This window comes from Triticum aestivum, chromosome 2D (assembly GCF_018294505.1).
Source record: "Triticum aestivum cultivar Chinese Spring chromosome 2D, IWGSC CS RefSeq v2.1, whole genome shotgun sequence".
NCBI lineage: Eukaryota > Viridiplantae > Streptophyta > Magnoliopsida > Poales > Poaceae > Triticum > Triticum aestivum.
The window spans coordinates 246947552-246950038 of record NC_057799.1 but is presented as its reverse complement, the minus strand read 5'-3'; positions in this window follow the sequence as shown (position 1 = coordinate 246950038).

Here is a 2487-nt window from a genome sequence, read left to right as displayed (position 1 = left end):
TATCATAGAAACAGACCAAACCTTTATCTCCTTGCACGACACGCAATTGATCTCTGAACATCAATCGATCTCGTCAACATGTGTCGGGGCATGCATGAACCGAATGGGATGCCAAAACTAAGACGCGAAGCGACACGTAGTGGAGGCAAAGTGAAATTCAAACGAACCGTTTGTTTGTATGCATGTCAGACAAATTACAAATAAACATTGGAAATACAAGCATGGTCTAGGCCCACATGCGAATGATACTCGGCAGAATGTTCAAATGTGGCATGCGGGAGGATGGACTCGACCGAAGGGCGACATGATCGATGGAGAAAAGGGTTGGATATGAATGAGAAATAAGCAAACGCCACATGATTATACTTGACTGGCTCAAATAAACAATAAGTTGTCTCGCTTGGCCTACATAGTGAAAGGCCTAATGCGCAACGCGGAGCACTGACGCTCGAATATGGCCGGGAAAACAGGGAAACCGACATGTGGGGCACACCTGTCGGGACGACGTAGCACAAACTAGTCCAATGGAGGAGCTGGCCCATGACCTCCTAGCTCGCCACCAGCAACTGTTCATGTGGGTCGTGGGGGCCAACAACGTGGCGCAGCTCCAGCACCGCCTCTGGACACGGCGACCGCGATGAGCGACACGCTCATCGTCGCTAGACACGGTCGGTTTTAGTGTGCCGAGGGTGGCGTTAGTGCTGTGGCACGACCAACAGCTAGTATGTTTGGTTTGTGCCCAAGGTTGCCCCACCAAAGCATTGGGTAGCCAAAATTTTGGTTGAGGTTTTGGTTGCCCATGATTTGGCCGACATCGGCAAGAAAAATGAACTAGAGTTGTCTAGAGTTCATTGGCATGCCAAAAAAATGGCAACCATCCATTCTTGGGTCATGACCAAAACCTCAAAAAAATTGCAACCATCCAAACAAAGACTAGTCTTTGGGTCATGACCAAAATTTTGGTAAGGTGCACTTTGGCCACAATCCAAACACACCCCAACACCCGGCTCGTCGAGGATGCACGGGGTGCCAGGACGCGTCCGCGGAGTGGTGTAGCACGGCCAACTGCATCCTCAGGACCTGAGACCATGCCGGGTCGTCTTGATTTTTCAATGACATGCGTCGATCACATGTGAGTAAAGGGCATATCCAATGTTGCCATGGCCGCAGCTGACTACCCTGGCAAACCAAAAACCCTCGTCCCTCGCGCCGTCACGCGGTGCATTCCCAGCAGGCGCCAGCTACCCACATTCATGCCGTCCGTCCATATGCCGTTGTTAAGAGGCTCGGTGCCCGAGGAACCAACTCCGGTGACTTAATGACGCACCAGGACGCTTGGCCTCACCGGAATGCGCTACTTAAAGCGGCAACGCCCAGCTAACCTCCACACCATAGTGCATCGTCCTCCTACCTGGCACCACATCCGCCATGACCGCAAGCGCGAACGCTCTGTGGGAGAGCTTGTCTTCAGGGATGGAGCTCGAGGTCGTCGCCCTCGCTGAAGTCGCCGCACAAGCGGTGGCCACGCTGGCGGCCGATGACGGGAGCACCGTCAGACACATGTCCTACTTGCCGCCGTCCAACGTCCGGCACCGCCGAGGTCAGGGACTCCTCCGAGGATGAGTAGGGCATGGGAGGTGGCAGGGCATGGTGTGCCAACTGGCCGGTCCATCTCCCGTGTTCTACTTTTCCTCGCCGGAGACCGCACCTTCACTTCACGGGTCTTGAACCCCGCCCCCGTACATGGAGATCGCAGATGGAGGATGTCGGTCGCCGCCGTAGAATAGGTTTAGGGTCGGGTTTCTTTTATTTTTATGTCCTATAAAAGTTTGAAATGTAATGAAAATATGCCGTGTTTGCATTAATCTTGGTCGGTGTATATGAACTTTCACAATAATATAGTATATTGTAGGAGTACTAGGAAGATGCCCGTGCGTTGCATGGAAGATCAAGATCTTGTGGGAGAAAAGGATGAACGAGGGAAGGCCTTATCTGCAAATGCACATTCACGCATTTCACATTTTTACATCTACGGGAACCTACGAAAGGGTTAACGTAAATTGCCTCTCTCTCTCCTCTCCTGATTTTCATGGTGGTGGGCCCCTCCCTCCCCCCAATCTACAATCAACAGCTCACACGTTTCACATTATGTTAATTACGTAACTAGGACTATGTAGGTGTAGCATTACTCGTCCTAAAAAACCCAACTAAGCCAACCTCCCAGCATATCGCGTGGGAAAAGACCTGGCCGCGCCGTTTTAGTCGGGATTACCGGATTACTAGTAGTAGTATCGATGGATCGCACAAAGCAACAAGTTTTTTTTTGAGGGGGCGAAGCACCTAGTTTAAAAGGAAAAAAGGTGGTACACTCACAGCACCCCTGTCACGGTCGCATTGCACCCCACACACATTCGGTCCTGCACACGGCTCACGCAAACGGAACGCGCTTCGGCTTGCCTCTTCACTGACACGTGGGACTGCACTTGG